The 12181-nt window shown below is 46.6% G+C and overlaps 1 protein-coding gene across 2 annotated transcripts in view; it reads left to right on the forward strand.

Annotated features, from left to right (window-relative positions):
• The window catches only part of TSPAN2 (tetraspanin 2), a 55299-nt gene that overhangs the window by 297 nt on the left and 42821 nt on the right, over window positions 1-12181 (forward strand). The window lies entirely within an intron of this gene.

The raw sequence follows: 12181 nt of genomic DNA on the forward strand, positions 1-12181 counted from the left end.
GATGGAGCGGGGGGAGCGCAGAGGGAGGGAGAGATTGAGCAACAAGAAATGGTGAGAAGGGGGGGGACACCTTGTGGCTCTTCCCTTTGAGGAATCTCCGCCTCAGCTGGTGACTCCAGGTGCGGGGACACCAACCCCTCCTCACCTCACCTCCTGAGGAGTCGCCCCCCCTTTGCCTCCGGGGCACTCACCCCTTGTCGCTCTGCCTCTCCACTGCAGCCAGGGCCTGGCCAGGGCGCTGGGAGAGAAACCCCTGTGCCCGAGCGGGGGCTGCCAGGGGTGGTGCTCCAAACGGCGTGTGTGGAGACACCACCTGGCGGTGATGGTTTTGTTTAAGGAAATTGGGGGTAGGAGTGAAAATGGCATGGGGGGGGCAGGTGTCGTCCTTATTCTGGGTATCAGAGGAGGGTACCTGGCTGCGAGGAGGTGGTGGTGCTCTTCCGTGAAGCAGATGGACGGCAGAGAGGGGCTTCCAAAGGGCAGCAACATCTCCCCACAGCCCCTAGCCCACAGCCTCCGCTAAATACCACAGATGATCTCATTCAACTTTGCATCGAACAAACATTCCCCGGATTAGTGGTTCACAGAGAGATAGGGGGCCATGCCCCTTGTCTCCTATATTATTGGGACAAGGTTAGGGCCAGACCATCCCTAGATCTCTGGATACCCTGTCTCAGGCCCTGAAGGACTGTAAGACAAGGTCTAAGAATTATCTTGTCTGCACATTCCTCTTGGGCGTTCTCAAGAAACTGTCCGTCAGTATAACAGCTCAGTTAGACCCTGGGGGAAAATATAAATCTTGTGTTGGGTGAACAGATTCCTAAGGCTAGTGGGGAGCAGCAGTGGCCTGGGTGCTTCGAAACAACCAGGAGAGAGGAGGATGGTGATTGTCCTATCTGCTCCAGGGAGTTTGTCTTCCCATGACTGCAACTAATTAATTATTGAATGATGGGCTCTGCTTGCGTCTGCCAACCCATTAGCCCAGATGCCTGGGTGACTCCAGCAACCCTAACCTCTCAAAAGACAACTTGCCACGCTCAGCATCCTTCAGCAGGGGAAGGTGTGAAGGAGGCACCCCAGTGATGGCCCCTGAATTTTAAAAACACATATGGTTTTTTAACACCAGGTATTTATACTTAGCATGCTACAGGGAGGGACATTTCTAAAGGTCCTTTATGTTGTGCTTTTTAATAGTCTGGCTTAATTTTAAGAGCTGTTAATTATAGATGTCATGCTTCGGTGACACCATTCGCTCTCACCGCTTACAAATTCAAAACAAGTTTTCTATCAGCCCCAGAAGGACTTCTCAGTGCTTATTTAGTGCCTGGTGTTGTACCAGCCTTTCCAGGGGTCATGGGAAGCATTTATTGAACGTTTTCAGTGTGTCAGGGACAGTGCTAAGCACATTGCATTCGTTACTACACTTAATCCTCGCAACAATGCTCATGTATATAATATTGTTATCCCCATTTTTACACATGAGGAAACAGAGGCTCACGTAGGCTGACTTGCCCAAAGTCACATAGCTAATGTGTGGCAGAGGTGGGACTCAGACTCAGCCTCTGTGGTCCTAAGCACTGCGGCACATTACACTCCTAAGCGGTGGTTCTCGGAGGGTGGTTCCTGGACAAGCAGCATCAGCATCTCCTGGGAACTTGTCAGAAATACACATATGCAGCTCCATTCTAGGCCAGCTGAAGCAGGAACTCTGGGGGAGGGATCCATAATCTATGTTAGCAAGCCCCCCAGGTAATTCTGATGCTTGCTCAAGTTTGAGTACCGCTGTTAAACAATTATTAAATAAATATTATAAAGATAATTTATAATATATAAATATAAATAAATATATATAATTTGTAAATATAAAATGCTGTTCCCTAAGCTGCTAATGTTGTTAAGGAAATAAGTCCAATGCATATAGAACAACAACAAGTTAGTAAGTATATAATCAAGTGACAAATGTCACACTTCTGGCCATAAGCCTAGTAAAGAGGGGAAGTAGGAACAAAAGCAATGTTTGAGTCTGCCATGTGTTAGCCACTGGGGTTAGACATGACCTTTTATATATATGATCTAATTAAGGAGTTCAGAGAACGGTGGGGCACCTGTGTGGCTCAGTCAATTAAGCGTCTGACTCTTGATTTTGGACTCAGGTCATGGTCTCAGAGTGGTGAGATCCAGCCCCACATCGGGCTCAGCGCTCAGCAAGGAGTCTGCTTGAGATTTTCTCTCCCTCTCTCTCTGACCCTCCCCCTTGCTCTCTCTCTCCCTTCCTCTCTCTGGAATAAATAAATCTTTAAAAAAAAGGAGTTCAGAGAAAGGATCACAGCAACAGTGAAGAGTCAGGACAGTTGTCCTGAAAAACAGGGTGTTTAAGCTGGACCTCAGAGGACTGGTAGAATGAAGGTGGGCGAGGCAAGGGGGGTGACAGGCCACCCGCCAGCAGAGGAACAGCCGCAAGGCTGAGTGTGACTACCATCTGACAAAGGGGTCAGGCTTGAGTGCAGAGATCCCAAGCAGGGTGTGCTTGAGTAAGTTACTCTTACTTCTAGGTGTCTGTTTGCTCATCTATACAATTGGGATAACAGGGTTGTCAGGAAGATTAAAATGAAATATGTAAAGAGCCTGACCTCATCTTCTTATGAATCTAGTACATAGTAAGTGCTCAAAAAAAACATTGTTATTAGTGCCTGCACATAGGAGCATTCAATAAAGGTTAACTCTCTTTCCCAAGTCCCTTAATTTGGGGGAATCGCATCTATGTTTGCGAAGTGACTTGCAGCTTGTCTTTGTTTTAGGATGACTACACATTATCCTCTCAATTTGTACTTGTGAATTTTCCCCACTAGAACTTGGAATACTTTGAGAGGAGGCTTTTTTTTTTTTTCTGTTATGCTCACAATTATATCTCCAGTGCCTAGAACAGAGCCCGGCACGCAGGATGCATTCAGTAAATATCTGTAGAATGAATGAATGAATCTGCAGGTTAGCACTTGCTACAAAAGGCCTTCCCAGTTTGCACAGATGATAATCAATGATCTGAGGACTGATCCTACCTCTTCCTTGCATTAGCTGTTGATTTGTTCCTTGTTTGCACAGACTGAGTCCAGGAGGGGGGTATGGGGCCTTCCTCTCTCCCAACTCCACGGGAGGGTGGGGACCGAGGGTGTCTGAACGGTAGCAGTTACAGGAGGACTTCCCAAGTCTTAGACCTGCACCACCATAGGGAAAGGGCCAACTGAAACTCGTACATAATGCTTTAGGGGAAGGTGATTACTGGGGATAAATTATCTAGATATCTGCCTTCACCATAACTGAGGGAACCTGATTCCAGAAAAGCCCCACCCTAGTTTCTGAAGTTGTTTTTCCTGGTTGGAGGGGTTTGTGGGAAGTTTGGGGAAGGGGCAGAAGGTGGGGGCTGGTTTTCCTAGAAGGCTAGGCTTTCGCTGTGACTTCAAGTGTCTTATTCACTCACCCCTTCGCCTGCTCGGGTGCCTGCCCTTGTGAGATATAAGGTCCCCCTCAGTGACCGCACTCTTTTTCCTATCAGGAACTCACCAGAAAGCAGGCAAGGAGGTGGGGGTGGGTGTGTTCTGTGATCTGCAGTTTGTCCCCTTGGGTGACCACACTCTCTTTCCTATCAGGAATTCACCAGAAGGCAGGCAAGGAGGTGGGGGCGGGTGTGTTCTGTGATCTGCAATTTGACAAATCAATTTGCAGCCTCCTCTGGCAGCTTGGTTTAAGTAAGTTTCCCTAGGCTGTGCTCCTGATCTTATAAACATTCAGCTAGATCCTGCCCGAGCCAGCACAGCACTGCCTGGCCCAGGGCCGCTGACTGTATTCAGCACTACATTTTTAAAAACAAAAGTAAAGCCTGGCCATGAACCCCACTAAATTCATTTCTGTTATCATGGTTGATGTCTAACCTGGAACCCCTCCCAACATCGGTCATGTCTAAATTCGGACGCTGTAATCAGATAGCACAGCAGATGCCCATGCCTCTCACTGGAATCACCTTTATTTTTTTTTTCCTCCGTTGCATAGCAATATAAATAAAACACCGCGGTCCACCAAGCCGCATATGTCGGTTTAAAGAAAAACCTGGGCGCTGTTTATTCCTTGCTTTATTGTTGTACGCTCAGCGTTTTCCTATCATTGTGCTGTACTGAGCAAGTCGGTGTTAGCGACCGACAGGAAGCGGGACTGTTCGTTGTGGAAAGTCACAAACCGTATATGGCTTGTCTGAACTTGCTTTCCTTTCCTTCCCCCCCTGCCTTCGTGCAGCTTTGGGGGTTCAGTCAGTGATGCCTAACGGGGGCCGTTACGAAAGATCGTGTCCCACGAGCCTGGGAGTGAAAGGTGTTTGATGCGGCTTACCCAGGCTGCCTCCTCCTCTTTCTCAAACTTATTTCAGACAGTAATTTCAGAGCTACCACCTGTCAGGAACACTGGTTTAAAAAAAAATACCTGAAGAAAGTATTCTTTGGGGTCCACCCAAAAAGCTAGACCACCCCAGAAGGCAGATAGGAATTTCCTTGGTCTTCTTGTAGGATAGTCTTCATTTCTGATTTCTGTCAAGGCGGGAAGACAGCAGTAGAGGCCAGCCTCCCCTAACGTGGACGAGGGGGCCCTGGCATGGCCGGAAGGGGCGAGGAGTCTATGATAGGGGCCAGTGTGCAAAGGCTAGACGTAGAGGGCCAGCAGTCTGGCAGCCCTTGGACAGGCCCAGGCAAGATGGCCATTCAAAGCCAGGAACTCGAAGCCAGGAAGGTGGATGCTGGCATCACACTGCCGGGGTTGACTCCTGCCTGTATTATTTACTACCTAGGGGACCTCGGGCATGTTGTTTAGCCTATGTGAGCCTCAGTTTTCTCATCTGGAAAATGGACATAATTAAGTACCAACATCGATCTGTGATTTTTGTGCAGATAAAATGAGTTAATACATGTCAAGTAGTAAGTAGTATGGTCCATGTGCATCATTAATACTCAATAATGTAAGATATTAGTAGTGGTCATATTTAAGTACTGGAAGCACAAGTAGAAACCAGAATCCAAGAGGTTCATAAAAGTAAAGAGAAGTGGCAAGTAGGTGTCCTAGGTCCAACCAGCCAAGAGAAAGAACAAGAGTTGCGTAGCTTCTCAAGGGCATGGAATGCAAAGGAGGGATTTCCTCCTCTGCAGGCACCTGGGAAGCGTATGCTGATGACCTACTCTGTGCCCTGCACTCTGGCAAGTGCCTGGGCATTCAAAAATGATGAAGACACAGTCCTTGACCTTGAGGCACTCATGCCTCTATTCACTGCTCCATTTTGCCTTTGCCTGTAGTTTATTTCCTCTCTAGTGTCTTGGCTCCTTGAGGCAGTGACTGTTTCTTGCTGGGATCCTCCTTCTCACATCCCTCAGCACCTAGAAGAGGTTAAAGCAGTCACTGGCAAAGCTCCAGCTCACAGGGTTGTGTGCACCCACGCCAGCACAGGGGCTGTTATTTATTCCCTGCCCTGCCTCTCTGCTACCGAGGGGAAGCCTTGGAAGGGGGTGGGAAAACCTTGGTGATTGGTGCCTCTCTAATTTCAGTGTGTATGCAAATCATCTGAGGATCTTGTCCAAGTACATATTCTGTTCAGTAGGTCTTTTTTTTTTAAAGGCTTATTTATTTATTTATTTCAGAGAGAGAGAGAGACACACACACACATATGCGCACGAGCATGCAACGGGGGAGGGGCGGAGGGAAAGGGAGATAGAGAATCCAAGCAGACTCCCTGCTGAGCGCAGACAGGGAGCTCGGTCCCAGGACCCTGAGATCATGACCTGAGCTGAAAGCAAGAGCCTGACACTTAACCAACTGAGCCACCCAGGCGCCCCAGGAAGTCTGCATTTCCAACAAGCCTCCAGGTGATGCTGATGCTGCTGGCCTAGGGAATACACTTTGAGAACCATTGGTAAAGACCTCCTGGTGGCTCTCATTTCTGAATGGGGCAGAGAGAGCCCTTCGTCTTGGCTTCCTTATAGCACTTCTCTTAATTCCAGTTACGATTTTACCATTATTGTTTTAAGACCTTTTCTTTCATATTAAGACATGATGGCTTCTAGAATTACTAGGTGGCCACATGTTCATTGTCCATTGCATTTCACTGTGTAGTTCTAAAACATCCATGCAGTGTCTTTGGGTCTCAAATTACGTGTGGCAAAAGAGAACATGACCTCTGTCCCCTACCTTAATGTTGACAATTAATATCACAATAGGGCTGTTCTCCTAAAGTAAATGATGTTGTACTGACTACTGAGACCATATCATGGTTGCTAAGGAATCAGGAGAAAGAATGGAGGAAGAAGCAAGTAAAATGAGAATATCAGATTGGCTGGGAGCACATCTTACAGATGAGTAAGGGTTACCTTGGCCCACCTTTTCATCCTTTTTGGATTTAATTGGGAACAAAACTAATAATGCTAATTAACGTTCATTTGGTCTTTTAGTTTACAAAATGCTTTCACAAGCATTATCCCATTTGATCATGAATTGCAGCAATCCCATGAAATAATGTAATTATCCCCATGTTGCAGACGTAGAAGCTGCAAGTCAGGCCCAGTATATGAGAGAAGCAGGAGAGCTAGGTTGAAACCACTACTGATCAGTTTAAGGCAGAGGAAAAGCAAGATGGGAATTGAGAAAAGGTATGTATCAAGAGACGTTTTTAAACTTAATTTCAGTAGCAAAAACTTGAAGAAGAGTAAGCGTGATATAAATGCAAGCTGTGTGCCGCTGCTTTCCTGAGCGCATTTTGTAGACTGGTTCCTTTAATCCTCACACTGACCCCCTGAAATAGCAGCTATTGTCACCCCCCAGTTTACACAGGAGGAAGCAGAGGTCCAGAGAATTTAAAGAGACTTGCCAGGGACTCAGAGCCAGCCCGCAGCAGGGCTGGGTTCTGTGTGTGGCCCCAGAGTCTATGCTGTCCACCACTCCAAACTGCAGACGAACGGGAGAGAAGGTTGGAGAGAAAGCGTGTGAATTCCAATATGGCGGCTAGGCTACTAATCACACGTGGCTATTCAAATTTAAATTCATGAATACTAAAAGAGATTTAATACTCAGCTTCTACATCACAGTAGCCACATGTCAAGTGCTTGATAACCATAGGTGGCGAGTGGCTGCAATACTGGACAGCACAGATTGAGCACATTACATTACATCACTGGAGAAAGTTCTATTGGATAGCTCTAGCCTAGATATAGTTATTCTTTTTCTCTAAACCATTTTTCTATTTATCTCTTATTGGGTCTTATAAAACTAAAACTAAAGAGAGAGAGGGGAGCATAGCTTCTAGAAAGGGGCACTGACATATTGAGTATAGATCATTTAGAAAACTCAAGGGATTCTAGCTGTCCTCGAAAGAGCGTAGAGCTAAAATAAAAATGAGTGGAGAAAGGCAGCAGAGGACTTTGTTATTGGTACTATGGGAGTGGTGTTTCCTACCGTGGGTAGGATTCAGTTTTCGGTTTGAATGTAACATTAACAAGTCTACCACCATAGTAACTCTAAGTGCCGGGCACTCCCCGTTCTAAATGTGAAACTCGAACTCGTTTAACCTCTTAGGGAGGCACTATTATTACCTCCACTTTGCAGAGGAAGAAGCTGAGGTTTTGAGCGATCAAGTGTCTTGCCCAAGATCACAGACAGAACCTGATGCAAATCTAGGATGCCTAGAACCCCCCTTTTTTATCTGCTGCAGCTTCTCGACACCACGACACCACAGCGCTCTACGGTGGATGTTTTTGTTATCATTCTGCCTCAGGGCATCACTATGCAGTCTGAATACTCAGAAGAGGTAAAAGCTTCTAGAAGAGCCGTTGGCAGTATTCCAAAGTGCGTGCCAAGTTGTCCTCCCCATCATAATGGTGATTGGGAAAGAGTCAGCTTATAAACTGGGGCAAGGGAATTGGGCAGGGATGGCAGAATCCCCAGCAGGGCAGGGCCTGGTGCCTTGCAAGCTACTGGCACTGAGCCAGGAAGCCCACTTGTTCGCCCTGCACATGCTTGAGTGGGTCCGTTCCCCCCGCAAATGACCCAGTGCTGCCTGCCTTCAGGACAAAAATGGCTTCTGGCAAGATTGCTGTGAAGTAAAAGCTGGACTTTCATGATTTCTCCGGGATCCCATCCAAGCTAACTTTTTAATAAACCAAAGTATTTCGGCTTGTTCCAGAGGCTAACCTGAGTTCTACCTGAAACGTTTTTTTCCTGCCATTGACTCTCAGTAACAACTAAAAATGGCTGTAAATCATTTTCATTGATTGACATGTAAGAATCCTATTTATCTCAAGAGTAGTTCTCTCAAACTACCTTGAACAATATTAGGCTGTAAAACAAATATTGTTAAACGCCCAGTCTTTGCTCATAGGAAGCTCAATAGTGATGAGACCTCACAGCGGGCATTGTATCCCTCAGGGTAAGTGTTTACTCAGAGGGTGAGCCTGAGATAAGAGCCAGTCCATGTTGCCAGGAGGAAGTCAGAGAATGTCCACAAGGCCATTACTGTCCTGGAAATCATCGCTAGGTAAGGTAAGGCAGACCTTGGATTTCGTTCACTTCGGTGACTTGGTGGATTGGATCTTAATTCTGTACGTATTTGATCTTCACTTAATCAAGCCATCTGCTCCCTGGAGTCACGAGCCCGCAGTCTGTGATATTTGTGTTGCTGTCAAAGACAACTATCCCGCCACCCTCTTTCTCCTAATTCTTGCTGATCTTTCCTCCCTCCTCCTTTGCCCTGTATTTCTTTAGAGAAAAGGCCTTGTGTAGAACCACTGAATAAACTCAACACACTTCCCACCACCTGTGTTGGATCTGCTTTGTCATGACAGCAAGCTTTCCCTCACCCCAGGTCAGTTTCTTTCCCCTGAGCCCTGAATGCCCCCAGCCCTTCCACACTGCCTCCCGGCAGTGCCAGTCGATCCACACAAGTCAACTTCCTAACAACCTAAGCAAACCGAAGAAGGTATGTTTGGCTCAACTACATAGACCCGCATTCCTTCCAGAGATGAATAGTACACTCCTGACTTGGTCACGGTTGTGATTGCAGAATGCTACCATCAGGATGGAGAATTCAACACTGATTGGTTTTAAAATATATCCTTACCTGAAGGAAGTCTCTCGGGAATTTCTTAGCGTGAGCTTGTTCTCATGGAATCGTTATGAGAAAAATAATAAGGAAAATCAGAAACCCTGGTCCCTAACCGGCACATTTCCAAGCTAACAGCCGCTTCATCACAGGCTGCCACAGCGCGGCCTCGCGGCCCCACCTCATCTGCTCCTGACGTCAAGGCGAAGGCAGCAAGCTTCCCTGGAGGTGGTTTTGCATGGATGTCCTATGGCATTGGGCTCTTGGATTTCTTCTGACAGAATCCTTGATTTCGAGAAAGTGCCGTCTGACTCCTCGCCTTGCTCTCACTGAATAAGAGGATGAAAATCTTGGGAGCTGGCTTTCCTCTTGGAGAAAATTAGTGTCATCTTCCAGAGCAAATGTGCTTCTGACTTTTGCCTGCTAAAAGGATGGAACTCCATTACCCTTATGGTATCATAATGTGGCTTGCAATCAGATCAAGACTGTGAGTGCTCATTACCTGATTGCATCTGGGATGGGAATTGCCACCAAGAGCAAGTATTAGCTTAAAAGCTTTTAATGAAAACTCTAGGGTTACAGTGTCATTTCCAGCTTTCTGTGACTTCATTGCAAAGAAGAGAATTGCAGATGTGGTGGGTTGTGTAGACATCTGGTGTTCACCCTGGGGAAGCAAGAATGCAAACCTGACCTTGTTCATTCTTGCATTCAAGTGCTGCTCTAATTGCCTTAGGCATTCATTAGCCTCTGCCTCTAAAGGGCCTGTGTGGCTTGCCCTTGGTGTCCGTGCGTGAGGCACGGCACACATCCCCACAGGCTGAAGAAAACACAGAACTGATACGACATGCGCTAGTTTTGTTGTGCTTTTCTGTGGGAAAGTACTTTGCTGAGTCTATTCAACAGTGTGTTCACACCGTGCCTTCCGAGGTATCTGTACAGTGTTTCCCAGGGGCAGATATTTTTGAAAATAGTACTTTGCAAAGGATTCCCGTGGGGGCAATCACTCCTGACAGCCTGTCTTAGTCAAGTCAGGTTGCCATTAAAAAAAAAAAATATATATATATATATATATATACCACAGAGTGCCTTACACAACAGGAATGGATTTCTCACAATCCTGGAGGCTGGAAGGTCAAGATCAAGGTATCGGCCGATGAAGGTATTGGTGAAAGCTTTCTTCCTGCTTTCAGATGGCTGCCTTCTCACTGTGTCTTCACATGACAGAGACGGAGAGAGAGAGGGAGCGTTCTGGGCTCTCTTACAAGAGAATCCCATCGTGGGGTCTCAGTCTCATGACCTCATCCAGACCTAATCACCTCTTAAAGGCCCCACCTCCAAATATCATCACACTGGAGGCAGGGCTTCAACAGATGAATCTGGGCAGGAGACACAACTCAGTCCTTAGCACAGCCTAATTGGTACCTTTGTGAAGGCCCTCCACTCTTTCCTTGAACAGATGTCTGTTGGGAGCCTGCTCTGCACACAGAGGTTAAGTGCAGTGTACACACTGTCCCTATGCCCATGCAGCTCAGGCCTTCATTTTTTTTTAATTCCAGAAATATTTAAATAGAAATGGTTGTATGAGACATGAAGGCAGGTACATACCCAGGCCAGGGTAGGCTCCCCAGAGGAAGTGACTTCAGAGCTGACAGCTGGGGCAGGGGTGGGGAGGGGGTTAGCTAGGTGGACAGGTAGGGGAAAAGAGCTTTCTAAGCTAAAGAAATAGCAGGAGCAGAGACCCCCAAGTGGGAGAGGCAACTGAAACTGTGTGGCTAGAGGATCTGAGGACAATTGTCCCCCATTTAGGTGAAAAAACATGTGCTGTGTGAGAACTTCCCCAAGGAAGCTTTTTACCCAGAAAGGGGGCTTTCTGCTGGGGTTAGTCATCAGATAGCAGAGTGGTGTGTCTCAGGGTTGTGAGCAGGGCTGGCTGGCCTCCTCTGGGTGCGGGTGGGGGTGGGGGTGGGGGGAAGCTAGGCAGCCTGGGGGACCCAGTTCTGACAGCAATCTTGGCCTTTTTGCATCTCAGCACTGCCTGATTTCCAACTTAGTGCCAAGAACCAAGTTTGTGATTCATGAAATCTTTTTTTTTTAAGTTAAAAAAAAAAAAAAGTGTCCTCAAGATAGAACATTTCATCAGCAATCCCAGGAAAGTAGAAGTAAATACAGTAAAATAAAACCGAAATCCTTTAACAAGTTCTGCTTCGTGCTAAATGACCTGTTTCTGACAGATAGCCATACTTAAAGGAAACTTCTGGCCCATCCACTTTGCTTTAAATGCTTTCTGAGCAGGTCAGTAGTCCTCTCTTCTGCTACTTCTGTTTTAGAACACGAACTGTCTTCTCTAAAAACATATGCTTAAAATTTGCAATTTTGTGTCCTGCAGACTCTCTGGAGTATGGTTAGAAACTGAAATCACTTGCCCGTGAAGATGCATAATATAATTGTATCTGGTGACCCCCCCCCCATTTAATGACATGGATTGATAGGTCACTGTTCCTTTCACTGCTGCTTTTTTTTTTTCTATTTTATTTCTTTTTAAATAATGGGCACACTTTTGCCCTCGGAATCCTGTCTCATCACATTCTCTTGAGTTCCTAACACACAGTTGGCACTCAGGAAAGAAATGTGACACAAAGAAATGATGATATCCAGCATCTTCTCTTGGGCTGGTTCTGTGATTGAATTCTCACCTGCAAGGTTAGTGTCCCTCCTAGACCACCCAGGAGGAATCAGCTTCTCCACGAGCCCCTGAGATCCTCCTGAGAAGGAGCTGGATCTTCCTTTCCTATGAATCCTTGGCTCCTGGCTCACAATAAATGTTTATTAAGTGACTAGCATCAAAGTCTCACTCATGCTGTTGTACAAAAAAGTCCATTCCTGGAAAAACAACATTTCTAGAGATAATTATTCCAAAGGCGTGGGGATTGGTACTAGTCCTGGAAGCAGGGCAGCCCTCAGCAACGTTCTTTAGTCAGTAGAGTGGATCCTTCTGGTCATCACTGCTCACCACATCCACTCCCCAGCGTCTCGCCTTCAGCCATCAGGTCTTTATCTCTGGCT

This window comes from Halichoerus grypus, chromosome 5 (assembly GCF_964656455.1).
Source record: "Halichoerus grypus chromosome 5, mHalGry1.hap1.1, whole genome shotgun sequence".
NCBI lineage: Eukaryota > Metazoa > Chordata > Mammalia > Carnivora > Phocidae > Halichoerus > Halichoerus grypus.